General features: G+C 41.0%; 1 protein-coding gene across 1 annotated transcript in view; it reads right to left on the bottom strand.

The window, feature by feature from the left end:
* Positions 1-10,645, bottom strand: part of LOC105492687 (LY6/PLAUR domain containing 6) — a 150,155-nt gene extending 139,510 nt beyond the window's left edge. Inside the window, exon 1 of the mRNA XM_011759919.3 lies at positions 10,456-10,645. The gene's annotated coding sequence lies outside the window, so the exon portion shown is untranslated. The remainder of the gene's footprint in view (positions 1-10,455) is intronic.
* Between the last annotated feature and the right edge of the window lie 7,635 nt (positions 10,646-18,280).

The following is an 18,280-nucleotide window of genomic DNA, read 5'->3' as shown; positions in this document are numbered from 1 at the left end:
TTGTCAATTGTGGAATAATGGATGGAAGGAGACCCCTGACCAAGGACACACCTGACTGAGAACAAGTCAGTACTGCTGCAAAACTTTTTGTGAATTCACTCGGGTAGGCGATCGGGAATCTGAATTAAAAGAACTCAATAAAAGAAAATTCTCCTATGAAGTTATACATAAAAGAAAAACCATGTACTTCTAATGCCATTCCTTTGATCTTCCATGAAAAGCCACTATGTAAACGCAGGATATTACTTCTATTAAAGTCAGTATTTTTAAGTGGCAATATTTTCAGAACACTTGAAAGAGAATTTTTTGCTCCACGATTGAAAATTTTCTAAGAAATTAAATGTATTCCACATGGCAAGTCAAAGAACAGTGAAGATCTATATAGCAAGAAAATATATTCTGGGGGAATGTGCTACATCTTTTAAATTATTTATTAGAGGTATCATGCTCTTAGAAGACAAGAATTCTTGAATGTTTAATTATTTTAGGCTATATACCAATATTATGCCACACTTTCAGTTAATCAAAGCAATTTTATTAGATCAGCATTAATGGGTAGTTTTAAGTGTCAAAAAAATACACGTTGGTTCCCACTCATCTGGGAAGTTAGTGCAGCCTTTTGATTTTTGTAGTTGAAGCAAATGATGCCCACACAGTGGGTAACCTACTGCCTAAAGGTCAGCCAGCTAGTTAATGGTGTAGTCGGTAAAACTGGAGGAAACTAAATAACTTGCCCAAGGTCACACAGGTAGCAACTGGTGGAGGCAGAATTACACCACAGGAGAGCCCAGACCTCCAACCTTCCCTCTACATTGCCTCTCTGCCAATGAAAAATTAACATAATCTCTCACAAGCAGGTAGAGTCCTGTGGATGAAAAACCATGCAAGCAAAAGTAGAGGGTAATAAATGCTGTTATTATAAGTGCAAATAAATGTATATATTATCTAAAGTTCTGTAACAGCATAAAATAACTAGTATTTCTAGATATCTTGAAAGAAATTTAAGTAATGTGTACATTTGGGCTAATATGTTACACTACAAGGTACTAAAAATTGTGCTTAAAACCACCTTTATTTCTCCTGCTTTTTTAGGTCATCAAAATATTAAATATTTTTTGAAAATGTTTACCCAAAATCCTACTACCAAAACACACTGACTGCATTGTTATTTAATCATCTGGAGTGCTTAAATGTACTTTTTTGATAGTTCAAGTAACAATAATGATTTCCAAAAAAAAAAAAAAAACAGGCAGAAATAGTAGGACAATCCTGGGTTTATGAATTCCTACATCCATGGCTGAGAGCAAATCACAACTGCTGCAAAAGTTGTTGTGAATTCATTCTGTTAGGTGATCGGAAATTTGAATTAGAAGAATTCAATAAAAATTCTAGCAAAAGATGAAGATTTTACACCCAATACTTTCATTTTGCCTAACAATCTATTATGTGGTAATTACTCATGCATACACCTAAACACTTTTGAACCTATTTTTAATGTTGCTTTGCATCCTCTTCTCCAGAGAATAAGGATGAGGAGGTGGGAATGCAGGACAGGAGGCAGGGGTATTACGTAGTCTGACCTTACTGCTTTCTGTCTAAAATCCCTTGTTTTCAGATATCAACAGATGTATTCTAGTTCCAGTTTTTAATGTTTGTGAAAAATAATGCAAATTCACTCTACTTGTAACTGTGCATGAGAATTTGACTTTGGGTATCTGTTTTATTGTAGCAACCTGATAAGGGTAAAAACGTCATAGTAACAAGTTACAGCTATGACTGTAATTGGTAGGCTGGGTGAAAACTAAAATTACTTGACAGGACATCATGCTTGGCGCTTCCCTGAGGGCCATGATTCTGTAAACTGGGCACATCCCCTATGAGACTCTGGAAGCTTTGTCTATGGAGTTACAAGAGATATCAGCTCCTAGGGGTATGAGGCTTCTAAGTCAGGATGGCTCCAGCACCTGTCCAATATAGATCTCACCTCTTCACACCTGAGTCGTGGACCATTTCAAGAACTCCCTCAAAGAGAAGCACCTGATGGCAAGCGGGAGTTCCTGCCCTAGGGCCTTCTGGTTATACGTAGCCTTTGGGTTGGTCTATGTTAGTCTTGGAGTCAGATTAGTTAAAGAAGACTCTCTAGTAGGCAGTGGCCTTCATAATGTACACACAAGGTCCTATCCCTTGAGCCTTTATCTTCCAAGCCAGAGTTCTCTTTACATTCTGTCATCAGAAAATAGCTACTTCCCCTAAGTCCTCACTCAAAATCCTGGGCACTGGCTTGACTATGTTATTGCTCTTATACAATTCCTCCCTATCTGTCTTTCTTGAAAATGACAATAAGGGTTGCATGTTGTAACATATATATCAGATTTTATGTCAGAACAACATAAAATTTTCTGTTCTTCTGCCAAGATTCTTTCTGACAGTACCAGCGATATTACTGAATAATTTGACCACAGTGCCTTATTAAGCTAATATTGGAGAATAATCTACAATGACTCCTAGATCCCTTCTGGGGATCAGGTGTTAATATTTGTCTTAGTCCATCAGGCTGCTATAATAAAACACCTTAGCCTGGGTAATTTATAAATAACAGAATTTTATTGCTCACAGTTCTGAAGGCTGAGAAGTCCAAGATGACAACACCAGTAGATCTGGTGTCTGGTGAGGGCTTATTCTCTGCCTCATGGATGGCACCTTGTTGCTGTGTCCTCACATGGCAGAAGAGACAAGGGAGCTCCTTTCAACCTCTTTTATAAAGGCACTAATCCCCCTCACGAGGGCTCGGTCCAAAAGGCCCCACCTCTTGACACTATTACATTGGGGATTATGTTCCAACACATAATTTTGGAGGTATGCCAATATTCAGACCACAGTAACATTCAATTGTTAATATTTAATAGTTTATGGTATAAACCACTCTGTAAAAGATTCTAGCTTATCAAGAAGGGTCAGTCAAAAAATAAAAGATGCTGACATGGTTGCAGAGAAAAAGGGAACTCTTATATACACTGCTGGTGGTATTGTAAATTGGATCAGCCATTGTGGAAAGCAGTTTGGCGATTTCTCAAAGAACTTAAAACAGAATTACCACTTGACCCAGCAATCCCATTAGTGGATATATACCCAAACGAATACAAATTGTTCCACATAAAGACACAAGAATGTGTATGTTCACTGCAACACTATCCATAATAGCAAATACATGGAACCAGCCTAAATGCTCATCAACAGTAAACCGGATTTAAAAAACATGGTACATAAACACCACGGAATACTATGCAGCCATAAAAAAGAATGAGATCACATACTTTGCAGCCAAATGGATGAAGCTGGAGGCCATTATCCTAAGTGAACTAATCCAAGAACAGAAAACCAATTACCACATGCTCTTATAAGTGGGAGCTAAACATTGAGAACACATGGACACAAAGACGAGAATAACAAACACTGGGGTCTGCTTGAGGGTAAAGGGTGGGAGGAGAGTGAAGAATGAAAAATTACCTATTGAGTACTATGCTTCTTTCCTGGGTGAGGAAATAATCTGTACACCAAATCCCTGTAACATGCAATTTGCCTATATAACAAACCTGTGTATGTACCCCTGAATCTAAAATTAAAGTTTTTTTAAAAGGGGGCCTGAGCTAACTGGGATTATATACACTGGTGTCCACAGTGGGAGAAAAAGATAATGAACCCAAGCCAAAGCCTGAAAGAGAGATAAAATCCAGAGCCAAGGAAAGAAACAAAACACCAGCCTCAAAGCACAAAACAAACTGAAATGAGAGATGGATGCAAGTGGCAGGAGCTGGATCAAAACTTGAGAATAAGCCAGAGGATCCCAGATGACCAGCACAAACCACTTTCGTGGCCCTGGGGTCATATGGTACAAAGACTGCCAGGATAACTTACAGAGAAACAATTAAACTAAGACGTGAGTTAATCATATGACCTCAGAGGATATAATGGGCCCTAGAAACTCTTCTTATTTCAAATTTCTACATGCCTATCAGAGTTTTCAATCCTTTCATTCAATTCAAAACATTCAAACATATTTACTGGGAGAGTCTTCTGTGCTAGACACCAAGGCAAGCACTACATAGAAAGGAAAGAAACAGATTTGGTGCCTGTCCTCATAGCACTTACAGTCTAGAAAGAAATCAGCAATGCTTCTATAACTTGGTTCTTCAAATCCTAAGAGTTACGGCAAAAACAAAATCTTTTTACATTTCCTAGTTCTATTTTAAAAAGCACAGGTGTTCATCTTCAACCACATTTTTTCCTAACACTAAATACAAAAAATAAAAAAAAAAAAAGTTATTTCAACATGCTGCCCTTTTCACATGGGGAATTCAGAGGGGAGAAAAAGGCAACATTTTCAACTACAGATTTTCAGAAGACAAAGAAATGATAATCAATTGAGCCTTTCTATTAAGACTAACGAATCCTGAGATTATAATACTAAATCTTATTTTCGTAATGTTTTGTCTTATAAGAATAATATGTGTTTGATGTAGAAAATTTGGAGAAAACAGGTAAAAGAAGATAATAAAAATCATTTCTAATCCCATAATACTTAGAGATAGTCACGTTAATATTTTGATGTATTTCCTTCCACATAGAGGATTTATTTATATAAACTTATTCAACCATATATATTTTTAAAATAGCACCACATTAATACAGAGTTTTATATCCTACCCTTTTTCTAACATTGACTTTAACTTGGTGGACACATGTTTTTAGAGCGCTGAGAGACTATTAGCCAGCTATGTTGTCTGCTGATGGGAACAGAATTTAAAACTATCTCCTATAAATGTTCTTGGGATTGCTTTTTCCAAGTACACTTGTCTTCGATCTTCCATTTTGACTTTAATCTTCTATTATTTTTCTTCCTATTTAGATTGTCTTTTAAGTTATTTCTATAGTTCAACTTTAGCAGCTTGGTTTTTACTTACCATAAGAACTGCATATCACCCGTAAGCATTTATAAAAGTGTTAAATTAGACCATCCCCAAACTACTTCTTGGAAGAGGCTATTTGTCCACTCAGAGACATACCTATTGATCTCCATTTTTTGTTTCTTGTTTCCTTAGCCAATTTCCCATTCATAAGAAAGGGTCATGAATGAGGAGGGAACTGGAATTGGAAACATGGTTAGGCTTTCTGAAACATTAAAATATATTTCCTGTAACACTTAGCAACCAACATATAGTCATGTATCACTGAACAATGGGGATACGTTCTGAGAAAGCCATCATTAGGTGATTCTGTCACTGTGTGAACATCACAGAGTGTATTTACACAAGCCTGAAGCCTACTACACACCTAGGTTATATGGTATAGCCTTTTGTTCCTAGGTTACAAACCTGTGCAGTATGTTACTGTATTAAATACTACAGGCAACTGTAACACAATAGTAAGCATGTGTGTATCTAAACATAGAAAAGGTACCATAAAAATACCGTATAAAAGAAAAAAGATACACCTATATAGGGCACTTACCATGAATGGAGCTTGCAGGACTGTAAGTTGCCCTGGGTGAGTGAGTGAGTGGCAAGTGAGTGAATGGGAAGTGAATGTGAAGGCTGAGGACATTACTATAGACTACTAAAGATTTTATATACACTACACTTAGGCTACCCTAAATTCATTTTAACATTTTTTCTTTCTTCAATGATAAACTAACCTTCGTTTACTGTAACTTTTTTATTTTACAAACTTTTATATGTTTTAACTTTTCGATTCCTTTGTAATTAACACTTAGCTTAAAACACAAACACATGGTACAAATGTATTTTCTTCAAATCCTTATTCTGTAAGCTTTTTTGCTATTAAATAAAAACATGTTTTAAACTTTTTTGTTAAAAACTAAGACATAAACACACACATTAGCCTGCGCCCACACAGGGTCAGGATCATCAATATCACTGTCTTCCACCTCCACATCTTGTCCCACTGGAAGATCTTCAGGGGCAATAGCATGCATGGAGCTGACATCTCCTATGATAACAATGCTTTCTTCTGGAATACCTCCTGAAGACCTGCCTGAGGCTGTTCACAGTGAACTTTTTAAGAATATAAGTAGGAGTACTCTCTAAGATAATGATAAATCACATTAACAGTAAATACATAAACCAGTAACATAGGTATTTAATATCATTCTCAAGGATTACGTACTGTACATAATTGTATGTGCTATACTCTTATAACACTGGTAATACAGTAAGTGTGTTTACACAAGCATTACCACAGGTGAGTAATGTGTTGTGCCACAACATCACCACGGCTAAGATGTCACTAGGTGATAGGAATTTTTCAGCTCCATTATACTCGTATGGGACCACCATCACATAAGTAGTGCATTCTTGACCCAAACATTGTTATGAGGTGCATGACTGTATTTTCCTTCTTTAACTCTAATACGTCAATCCCTCTTTTCTTCAGAAAAAAAAAAAAAAAATGTGACTTGCTGTAATGTGTGTTTACTTTGAATATCCATCTCCCCATCATCCACAGGGACACTGGCCTGGTTTCTTTGCCCCCAGTCCTTCTGGAAACCCTTCCCCTGACTGGATCCCCTAAAGACACCAGCCAATGCCCCAGCAATACCCCAGATTGCTGTCACATACACACTAGGCTTCTTCAATATACTTAGGTGAAGGCCATCTAGTCTTGGCAATTTATCTCTAACTAGTCTGCTGATCAGGTCTGAAATATCCTCAGCACTTGCCACTTCTTGATGTATTACCTCCAATGTGTGTATTGCTTGAGAAAGCATGGGTGTAGGAATATTACTCAGCAAAAACAGAAGCAAAGAATTCATTTACACTCTGTTTTATCTCTTTTTATCTCCCAGTACATCTTTGGTATGATGAAAGACGAGTAGTTCCACAATTCTTATTTCACAGTATTTAAGGGACTTTCATTATTGTTTTGGAAATCCATTGCAAGGACTTTTTTTTTAAACAAATTCACTTTTGGTTACCCCATTTCTAGTATGCCTGGGATCTGTTGCCCTTCATAAGGTCAATTTAATAAACTGACCCTTCGAGTTTTCCTTTTTCATTATATGTATCCAAGTAAGCTTTCTTTTTCTTTTCTTTACTTTCCCTGCATGTTTTCCCTATGTGTTTAGTGTTTTACAGAGCTTGGGTACAAGACTTGTTTTTCTTATCACTTTTGGGTTCCTATAAGGTAATTCAGATGCTCCCCACTTTCTTACGGGTAAATTATTTCTTTTCATTTCTTCCCTAACATACCAGCATTGAATTCCTTTTTAGAGACTGATTATACTCTTGATGTCTTTCTTTGGAGTCCCCTCTTCCATTAGAAGTCTTAATTGAATTGAAATACGCATCATTCATCATTACATGCTGCAATCTGTGTTACATCTGGTAGGCACTCTGAACATTTCCTGAAAGAATGTGTGATACCAACAGCTAACAATAACGGGGCATTTGGTAGGTGTCAGGTCCCATCCCAAGCATTTTAAATGCATTGTGTCATTAGATGTCAGGCACCAGATGGTAAACTTCACTGGCAAGGAGTTTGCACATGTATCCCTAGCATCTAGAGCAGAGCTGGTACATAATAGGCAATCACTAAATATTTGCTGCATGAATAAATTTTAAAAACTGCATGAGGTAGGTGCATTATTCATGCATTACACATAAGAAAACCAAAGCACAGAGAAGTTCAATCATCTTTTGAAGTTCCACAGTTAGTATATGTTAAGACAAGAATTGAATCCAAAGCCCGCATACTTAACCAAGACTTACTACTAGTAAGCTCAACACTTCACCACATTATTGCAAATGAAATTAATCCCATTAATAGATATTATGCAATGACACAAGTAAATACTGTAAGCAATCATATTCCAAGAAAAGATTTGCAAATGAGTCCTTAAAAAATAATCAGATAGACAGATATCTTTATGCTTCTTATTACTAGCTTTGCAAGTAAAAATATGATTTCTCTTTAACCAATGTCTTCTGCTACATTTGTACACAAGTCAATGAGGATTTCAGGACTTTTGATAAGTGGGTGCTTTTTGTGTTTCCAGAGCAGTTCTGATTTTATTTAAGTCATCAATTTTGTCAATTCTCTTTAAAAATAATAGCACTAATGAGATACTCATTTATTGTTTCTATTGTTACTTGTCTACAGAGCTTACAAAGAGTGTGTTTATAAAATAGGAGACTTACCTATTTCTCACGCATCTCTCCTACTGTTCCTTGGTTTTTCTGAAACATGACCATTAGGACATCGTCCTTTAGGGTTTTGATTGTATGTACCTTTAACAACTCATTAGCAAAACTAATGTATCTCTTTGAAAAGGGTAGCTCTCTAAAATCATTCTTAGTTTTCACCTTAAATCTTTATCAGCTCTCACGTTAGTGGGAGCTAAGTGATATTTACAGACAGCAAAGCCTTTTGGGGATGAATCATAATGGTCCCTCAAGCTACAGGTTAAACATTAAAAAGGTGCAGAAATCAGAAGTAGGTAAACACCAAAAAGGAAGGAAGGAAGGGGAGGAGTGAGGGAGGAAAGAATTTGAAAAACACTTGACTTTAAACTCTTCTATTGATCTTGGAAAAGTCAATCTTTGAAAGCCTCAGTTGTTTCATCTGTGAAATGGGGATGATAAAGATATGATTTCCTCAGACACTTTAACAGCAGATTTCAATGTGCCATATAAACTATCCAGTATGATACAACACATGGTATGGTTTTTTACTTGACACTATTTGCCTAAAATCAGCCCCATTTATTCATTATGTACTATAAACATTCACCTTACAAAGACTGCCAACAGTTTCAGAGTGTAGCTTCATCAACTGTCTGTCTTATTTGGTCTGGAAGCATTTCCATTATTTTTAACCCAAGGAACCAATTTACAATTTTTAACAAGCTTTGTGTGCCTACAAGCTCAGCAAGCTTACTGTGTGCTCTCAGGACCAGAGTTCTATAAACATCTATTTAAGCCTCTTTTAAGTCCTGTTTCAGTCTGGTGCCTTTGGTCGAGGTGGAAACTAAAACTGAAAACAGATAGATGTTTTACATTTAAATGGGTTTAACATAAATGTGCATTAAGCCATTTCACGGGCGATTGCACAAGTATCTTTTGCAAACTTGGTACACGTGAGCGCATATACAGTAACCATTAATGTCTTCTAGAGAAATAAGGTGCAGATCTCAAATTTTAAACAGCTAGCTCGAGTTCCTCTCACTCGAAAGAAAATGTAATGGCTTTAAGGGAATTGCTCTAATAATATCATGGCATCTGCAATGGCTGGCCAGAGCAGAGCAGAACAGAGTGTATGTCACCGCAAGTCAATTTAACAAGAAATAAGCTTCCCCCTGGAGAATCTAAACTCCCTTGCCTCCCACAAAGAAAATTGAATTTTGGAGGTCACACCTTGGGTAGGTTACCAGAGAAAGAAGCTTAACATTCTTTTTGTTACATGCTCTGGGAGGTCAATGCTGTTCTTCCAACAAGTCACTACCAAAGACCCTCTTCCATCCCCCCAACCCCCACCCAATTCTCTCCCCCTATCCCATTATAACAAGTCTTCAGAGTCCTCTAGGAAACGGGATGTGATTGTGACACTTGAAAATGCCAAGGACCACACCGAAGGCAATCATGCTCAAACACCAAGTTTTGAGCCTCGCAGTGAGGAGCAGGGCAGATACCGGGGCGGGAGAGGGGACTGGAGGAGGGCAGCCGCAGAGACGGTGAGGATGTGGTGGGGGTCAGAGTGAGTCACACCGTCAGACAGCAAGCTTTAGGTTGTAACTGAACGCTTAGCCAAACGTGAATCAACCGAACTGCTGTTACCAGAGAGAAAAACAGGTCGCTAAGTCAAGCCCAGGCCAATTCCCAACTCTGTGGGTGGATGGCCCCTTCCCCGAGTCGTCGGGGTGAATGGCTGAAAGGCCTAGCGTGGTCTTGCAGCTGCGGGGAGGTACCCCCAGCACACTGCACCTCCCTCAGAAGCTCCGGGTGAGCGCAGGAGGGCCACCGCCACCGCCCCGCAGCAACATGTGGGGTGCTGCCAGTCCGCCGCCCTGGAACTCCCTCCAGCTGGAGTTCCTGGTGGACGCATGCTGGGCCGTGGGAAGATGCTGAATTACTACTCCTGGGAAAGGTTCCTCCAGCCTTGAACTTGGCAGCTCCTGACCTTTCCATTCCACCCTCCGCGCGCCAGCCCAACACACACGAGTACACACGCCCCTCTGGACCCGTTAAGGTTGCGCGCTGGGCTCTCTGCCCACTCGGAGCAAAACGCCAGAGGCCGGAACCCCAGTTCCTCTGGCCCCCTAACACTGGGTAGTTCCAGCGACTCAGCGCACTCCCCGGCTTGGCCAGGCCCCGCCTGAGCCGGGGCCGCTGGCACCAACCCCCTGTTCTTTTGTGCTCTCCCGGGAAGCCCGCCTCTACTCACCCGGGCTGCGCGCGGATTCCGGCCGCCAGCTGCAGCCCGCTGCCCCATCCCACGAACACTGCGGCGCCCCCAGAGTGTGCAATGCGGAGCCCCGCCAGCGCGCTACCGGAGCCCGGGAGCTCAGGGAGGGAGCGAGTAGGAGGGAGCGAGTAGGAGGGAGCGAGGGAGCTCGGCGGGGAGAGGCCGGGGGCGGCTGGGGGCGCGCGCGCCACTCCCACTCGCGCCGGGCACTGGCCGCCGCCCGCAGCCGCGGCCGGCCCGGCCCTCGAGGGCCGCGGGACCAATCAGCGCGTGCCGGGGGAGCGGAGCCCTCCGCGGGGCGCGCTCATTGGCCCGGCGCGCGCGACCCAACTCCAGGAGAATCGGCCTGAGCGCCAAGTCTGCAAACTCTGGCCCGCGGGAGCCGACCGCCCGGCGCAGGTGGGGCACCGGGGCGCCGCGCTTCTGCCCGCAGGGTGAGCGGAACTGGAGAGATTTGGGACCTGCCTGGGAAGCCTGTTCCCAGTGAGCATTGGAAGCGAGCAGTGTTTGCTGAGGGTGCACCGATTCCTTCCTGTGCGCGACCCCCTGCCCCTCTCCCTGGCCGCCAGTCAGGCGGTTGCGTGCATGGCAGGAGGCCCGGCAGTGTGAAATGACCCCAGCCATCCCCTGGGCCCCGCGAAATACGTCGGACCGCAGAGTTCAAGAGCAACTGAAACTCCTAACCCAGGGCAGGCAGAGACCACTTGACGTTTGCAGTAAAAGACCCAGGCTGCTGGGCAGAGGATGGAGACGGTGGGAAGAGCCAGGAAGGCAGGTCTTAGGAAGTGGGAATCCGGTTATGGGTTTTGGTGAAAAAAAGTCCAGGGCATAATACTGCCACCCTCTGCCCAAGCCTTTCTCCAGGTAAAGCCCCTGCAGCCCTCTTGGGACGTATTGGTTTTTCTCTTCCTTGTTGTAAATCCTGTCTGACCCCCCTGGACGTTTCGATCTAGAGTCTTAGAGTGGAAGTGGGTCATAGTCCTACTCTCAGAGCAGCGCGGGGGCCCGGCGGGGAGCCGGGGTGACCAGGTCCCCGGGAAGATCTGGAGGAAGGACTCCGCGGGTATGCCCGGGAGTTCGGAACCAGCGTCCCCACCGCCGCCCTGAACTTGGCTTGCAAGTCTACCTTCGTGAGGGCGGCCCGCCCTGTGGCTATTTGTCCATCCTTGAGACCCCTTCACTTTCTCCTTGGATTTTCTACCCCTGGAGCATTTTCTCAGGCCTCTCCTGAACCACCCTGCCTCCGATCTTCCAAATAATCTATCCATCTCGACATAAAAGCATTGTTATTCTTTTTTTAAACTTCCTTCCCCAGTCCCTCTTTTTGGAAGAGCCTAGGATAACCTGTTTTTGATCGACAGCTGGTAGACCTCAGAAACTTTTTCTGTTAGTGTATGTGCACAGGCTTGCCCAAGCTCAGGGTTCAGGTAGGCAAAAAACAGCGCCCCCTCAAGGTGGAGATCGCTGCCGGGCTGTCTTCCTGCAGGGCTCAGCGTAGTGAATGAATTTAATATTAATTAATCAACCTGAAATTGGAAATGTCCCTCCGTGTCTAGGCAGGTTACCTCTGCGGGTTAGCATCTACTAATGAGGGCATGTCCCGGGTGTCACTGCTGACACTCATTTAGTTTCCAGTTGGCAGTTCCAGTCCACGTACTTACTTTATTTTAAAAAAATCGGTGTATAGTTTAGTGAAAATACTCATATTTGGGCTCAAAGTGAAGGTTAACGTATTAATGCAATTTATGAGAGCCGAGTTCCTGGTAGAGATGGAACCCTTAGGATCTCTTTTCAGAAATATATTTTCAAAGAAGGCTAGAAATACATGCATATGAAATGTCTGCAGTGGTTATCTCTGCGTGTTGGGATAATGGATGGTTTTCTTGTTCTTTATGGTATTTTCTAAAGAACATTAATATTAATTTAAAAAATTTTTTAAATATGTTGACTACCAACATGCAACACTCCTCAGTCATCAGAAGAGCGAAAATGTTAAATCTTCCTTCTGCTTTTCCCTTCACATCTTATCAATCGCCCAGTCCTGTGTTTCTGTCTCCTAGGATGACTTCCAGATCCATCCCTCCCAGCATCTCTATTTCACTGCCAGACCTCATCATGCCTTACCAGCGCTTCAGCAACAGGCTTTCACTGCTCTGCTCTCCAGTCGGCCACACGCTGCCCTCTCTATTTGGGAATCACTAATGTAATCATGTCACTTTCAAGCTTAAAATTCTTCAGTCCCCCAACCCCACTTTTAGGAAGTTCAAATAGAGCCTGGTTGGCAAGGCGTTTCCTTCCCAGTCTGTTCCCAGCCTTCCACATTGGTCTTGTCTTCTGTCCTCACACTTATGCAGGCAGGATGGTTCTACTCCACATACAACTGTCTGTCCATGGACCTTCACACACCCGTGTCTAAGATTTCACAGTGCTAGAATGCTGTCGTTCTCTTCCTTCTCAACTATCTCCTGCCTCAACAGCAATTCCTATCTTTGCTTCAAGATTCACTTCAAATCCCACCTTTTTAAAAATCAAGTCTTCGAAACTGCCAAGGGCAGAATTAAGCAACGCCTTCTTTATACTCCTGGAGTGCACGAAAAGAGAGATGCACTGTGTTTTGTTTTTTTTTTTTTAAGCCCTCTCCTCACCGCTGCCCAACACAGCAGAGTGCCATCCTCTGTTTCACTGCTGCTGAGTCTGCCAGCTCACATTTACCACAGTTGGTCTCACCCTGCACCTTCCCAACCTGCCCAGCTCTCACTACAGATCTGTTTATTGATTATTTTGTTGTTGTTGTTTTGTTTATGTTTTTGCTTTTGAGACAAAGTCTCGCTCTGTCGCCCAGGCTGGAGTGCAGTGGCATAATCTTGGCTCACTGCAACCTCTGCCTCCCAGGTTCCAGCGATTCTCATGTCTCAGCCTCCTGAGTTGTTGGTGCCCAGCTAAGTTTTGTATTTTTAGTAGACAGATGGGGTTTCACCATTTTGGCCAGGCTGGTCTTGTACTCCTGACCTCAGGTGATCCGCCCATCCTGGCCTCCGAAAGTGCTTGGATTACAGGCATGAGCCACCATGCCCAGCCTTGTTTATTGATTATTTTAAAAGCAGCCCTTTCTGATTTTTTAAATTAATGTATATTTTTATTTAAATAGCTCTGGAAGTACAAGTGGTTTTTGGTTACATGGGTGAATTCTATGATGGTGAAGTCAGATTGTAGTTTACCCATCACCCGAGTAGGAGAGAAACACTTTAGATCAAATAGTCACATGAACAATTTCAAACTGAGATAGGCATGAAGACACTACTACACGTACAAAAAGAAACCTGGTTCATTTTGAACATGTGTCAATCACACTTCTTACCACATTGTGTTATCCATTTATCTATTTATTGCAAGTTCTTGGTCCCATCATATGAATACCCCCATGTAGAACACAGTGCCTGGTTTATAGTGGGTGTCAGTAAATATTCTAAAATGAATGGGTAAATAAATGAATTGGTATTTGAAACCCCATGAGGCATTTTATTTCATGTGTTTACATGCAACTATTACCCAAAATTGAAAAGAGATTAGTTCCATGTTTTAAAAATTATTAGATCCTTGTCTCATCTTTCTTAACTCTAATTTGTGTTTTCTGCACAAATTATCTAATGTCTTCTTATTTAATTTCACATTTAGGAGATATAGGTAATTATTATTTACATACATGTAGATAATCTGTTATTGCTAGGAGGAATTCTTTTTTTTAGAAATTTTAATATATAAAAATTGAAGGTTGAAATTGCAAAGCCAAAAGCACAATACATAACAAAAAGCAAATCAATTGGACTTTCTAAAAGTTAAAACATTTTCTCTGCAAACGACTCGGTTATGAGAATTAAAAGACAAGCATAGACTGGGAGAAAATAGTTGCAAATCAGACACCTGACAAAGGGCTTGTAGCTAATACATACAAAGAACTCTCAAAACTCAACAATAAGAAACCAACCAAATTTTTTTAAATGGCCAAAAGATTTGAACAGAGACTTTACCGAAGAAGATATATGGGTGACAAATAGCACATGAAATGATGCTCAATATCATTAGTCTTTAGTGAAATGCTAATTAAAACTGCAATGATAACTTCTAGACACTTATTAGAATGTCAAAAAACAAAAAACAAAAAAAAACACCTGACAATACCAAGTGTTGATGAGGCTGCAGAGCAACTGAAACTCTCATACAGCACTGGTGAGGGTGGTGCAAAATGGTATGTCCGCACTAAAAATAGTTTTGCCACTTTTATAAAATTCAATATACACCTAACCATATAACCCAATAATCCTATTCCTACATACAGACATATATTGTTTTATTTCACTTCACTTCATTGCATTTCAAAGATACTGCATTTTTTTTTTTTTTTTTTTTTTTTTTTACAAATTGAAGGTTTGAAGTACCTCTGCATTGAACAGGTCTATCAGTGCCATTTTCCCAACATGTGCTCACTTTGTGTTTCTGTGTCACATTTTAGTAAATCTCACAATATTTCAAACTTTTTCATTATTATTGTATTCATTATGGTGACCTGTGATCAGTGATCTTGGTTGTTACTATTGTAGTTGTCTTGAGGGGCCGTGGACCATGCCCAAATAAGACAGCAAGCTTAATTGATAAATGTGTGTGTTCTGACTGTTACACACCAACAAGCCATTCTCCATCTCTCTTTCCTCCAGCCTCCCCATTCCCTGAGGTGCAACAGTATTGAAAATAGGCCATTAATAACCCTACAATTCCCCCTAAGTGTTCCAGTGAAGGGAAAAGTTGTATGTTTCCCACTTTAAATCAAAAGCTAAAAATGATTAAGCTTAGTGAGGAAGGTATCGAAAGCTGAGATAGGCCAAAGCTAGGCCTCTTGTGCCAGTTAGCCAAATTATAAATGGAAAAGTCCTGGAAGGAAATTAAAAATGCTACTCCAGTGAATACAAGAATGATAAGAAAGCAAAACAGTCTTGTTGCTGATATGAAGAAAGTTTCAGTGGTTCAGATTAAAGATAGCTAAAACATTCCCCTAAGCAGAAGCCTAATCCAGAGCAAGGCCCTAACTCTCTTGACTTCTATGAAGGCTGAGAGAGGTGAAAAAGCTGCAGGAAAAAAAAAAAGTTACTAGAGGTTGGTTTATGAAGTTGAAGGAAAGAAGCCATGCCCCTAACATGAAAGCACAAGGTGAAACAGCAAGTGCTGATGGAGAAGCTGCAGCAAGTTATCCAGAATATCTAGCTAAGATCATTGATGAAAGTGGCTACACTAAACAGCGGATTTTCAATATAGACAAGGCAGCCTTCCATAGGAAGAAGATGCCATCTAGTAATTTCATAGCTATAGAGAAGTCAATGCCTGACTTTAAAGCTTCACAAAGCAGACCAACTCTCTTTTTAGGGGCTGATGCAGCTAGTGAAGCTACCCTATTTACCATTCCAAAAATCCTAGGGCCCTTCAAAATTATACTAAATCTACTCTGTTTATGCTCTTTAAATAGAATAACGAAGTCTATATGACAACACATCTGTTTACAGCATGGTTTGCTGAATATTGTAAGCTCATTGTTGAGACCTACTGCTTAGAAAAAAAAAAAGATTTATTTCAAAACGACTACTACTCATTGACAATTCACTTACTTATCTCAGAGCTCTGATGAAAATGTACAAGGAGATTCATGTGTTTCCTTGCCTGATAACACAACATCAATTCTGCAGCTCATAGAGCAGGGAGTCATTGTTGGGGTGATCAGACCCAACACCAGGTCGTGGGGGCGAAGAAGTCCAATGGAGTCAAAGGAATGAGAAAAAGACAGTTTGAGAGAGAAAGTGGGACCAGGGGGCCATAGAGAGTGCAGAGGTTGCAAAGGCCCTGAGCTCTGGGAGCCCACACTATTTATTGGTGCTCAAACAAACAGGTGGTGAGGATGTGGGGGTTGAAAGGAAACAGTGTATCAAGTGAATGAAAAAATATATGGCTGCTTGAGATAATGGGAGTGCTAGAAGCAAGGAGCCAGCAAGTCTAGCAGACATGCAAGCCCTGCCTCAGCTTCTCTCCCAACACTGAGCTTTTCTCCCAACATGCCCCCTCTTCTCTTTTTTGTAAAAACCACCACAGCTATCATTGTTACTAGCATAAGGTGGCCTCTTTTTTAATTAATTGAGCAAGGCAATTGCAGGCTGTATAGCCCTTAATTGCCAGTTGGTGATCCAGCTTCATTTTTCTTAGCACTTATTCAAAATGGAGTTGCTGTGGTTCAAATGCTTCCCACATATCTCCCCTTTCCCTTTTACAAGAAGACCCTTAATCCTAGGGGTTGCATAAGGATGAAGGTCCATCTTCTGTACTTCTTCATGCTGAATAAGGATGATGATACTCCTGCCTACCTATTAGGGTCTCTTGTATTCAGGGTAGAGAGGAGTTCAGTCAGAAAGCATTGGTCCGTTAAGCAACTATAGGTAAAACCTTGGTGTTCCAGCAGTTTCTCAGCATGGCTCGTACTGGGGGAACCCAGTCCATGGTTGGGATCCATGGGTCCTTCCAGTCTCCTGTTCCATGGTGGTACACATCTTGAGGGTATCTACATGGTTGTTTATCTCCTGCAAAAAGACAAGCATACCCTCACCCCCACGTTAGTAAGTCTACTGAAACAGAAGCAAAAACTTTTGTGGCTGTAGCTGGGAGGCATGCCATTGCTGAAGCATTTGTAACTCAGTTTCTGCCTCTTTAGTTAATTACCAGGGTAAAACTTACTATTGATAACAAGAAGCAGGTCCCTTATAACAGAAGGCACAGAGTAAGCAAATTAAGGCTTAAAAGCAATCCCTCAACCTTCAATTTGCACTGTACAGGTGCTAGATGCTGTGGCTCATGATAGATCTTCAGATGTTGGGTGGGCACCCACACAGGCCCATTTATTGTCACCTGGAGAGACATAAATCCTCTTCCCCATAAAACTATCTTTCCTTTTTCCTAGTTCTTTGTATGTGCATCCCTCCACCATATATCTTGTCCAGCCTTTTTATTCTTCTTTTGTCCTGTCAGGTGTTGTTCAGCTGCAGTGATGGGTTGATCTTTTTGTAAGTTTAAAAAAATTAATATTAATAAAGTTAAACACAATTGTATATGCAGTGTCTTATATTCCTGGTCCCCTCCCTTTTGCTTTTGTATTTGAGTTTTTAAAGTACTATTAGCTCTTTGCACTATTGCTTGTCCTTGTGAGTCATATGGAATACCCATAGTATGGGTAATATTCCATTGTTGAAAAAAATGTAGCCTTGGCTTTATTGAAAGGGAGTAGAAGTTTGGATTTGATTGGAGGCTATAATTAACCCTGCTGTATTTACAGCCTTTTCTAACTGTTTGTAGTACAACATCAGTTCTTCCCTAGTTTCAGCTGCACACAGAATATCATCCATGGAATGGATGACATAACATTTTTTAAACTGTTCTTTAACTGGCTTAATAGCTTTCCCAACGTAAGTGTGACAAATAATCAGACTATTTAGCATGCCTTGTGGTAGTACCTTCCAATGGTATGTGTCTGCTGGTTCTTAATTTTATGGCAGGAACAGTAAAAGCAAATTTTTCATAATCTTGGGCAGCTAAAGGAATGGTAAGAAAAAAAGTAATCCTTTAGATCTGTCACTATGAGAGGCCAGTATTTTGGGATCATTGCTGGGGAGGGCAGTCCTGGTTGTATCATGCCCATGGGTTGAATCACAGCAATAAGAGCCCTTAAATCTGTTAACATTCTCCATTTCCCTGATTTTTTCTTAATGACAAATAC

The sequence above is a fragment of the Macaca nemestrina genome, chromosome 11 (genome assembly GCF_043159975.1).
Source record: "Macaca nemestrina isolate mMacNem1 chromosome 11, mMacNem.hap1, whole genome shotgun sequence".
In the NCBI taxonomy this organism is placed as follows: Eukaryota; Metazoa; Chordata; class Mammalia; order Primates; family Cercopithecidae; genus Macaca; species Macaca nemestrina.
Note: the sequence above shows the minus strand (reverse complement) of the source record. Positions and strands in the feature narration are given on the sequence as shown.